Here is a 331-nt window from a genome sequence, read left to right on the forward strand (position 1 = left end):
CATGTTTGGTGGGACGAGGATTCGAACCCGCGACCCTTAGATTGCGAGTCGAGCGCCCTAACCACCTGGCCATGCCGGGGCCCTAACCACCTGGCCATGCCGGGCCTACTTGCAGTATATTAGTTTCTGGTTTCTGACATATAAACATGTGTTGATAAAATTAGGGTAAAATATAATACATAATTTCTAGAACGTTTCTAATTATTTTTGATGCTGGAGAAACTAGAAACGACATGTAGAGTGATGTTTCAATATTGTCCACATTGGAGCCATGAGACAAAGATTTAAACGCTATTGACCCCTATACTATTCCAAATCCAAAATATCTGAT

The sequence above is a fragment of the Limulus polyphemus genome, unplaced genomic scaffold (assembly GCF_000517525.1).
Source record: "Limulus polyphemus unplaced genomic scaffold, Limulus_polyphemus-2.1.2 Scaffold278, whole genome shotgun sequence".
NCBI classification, from domain to species: domain Eukaryota; kingdom Metazoa; phylum Arthropoda; class Merostomata; order Xiphosura; family Limulidae; genus Limulus; species Limulus polyphemus.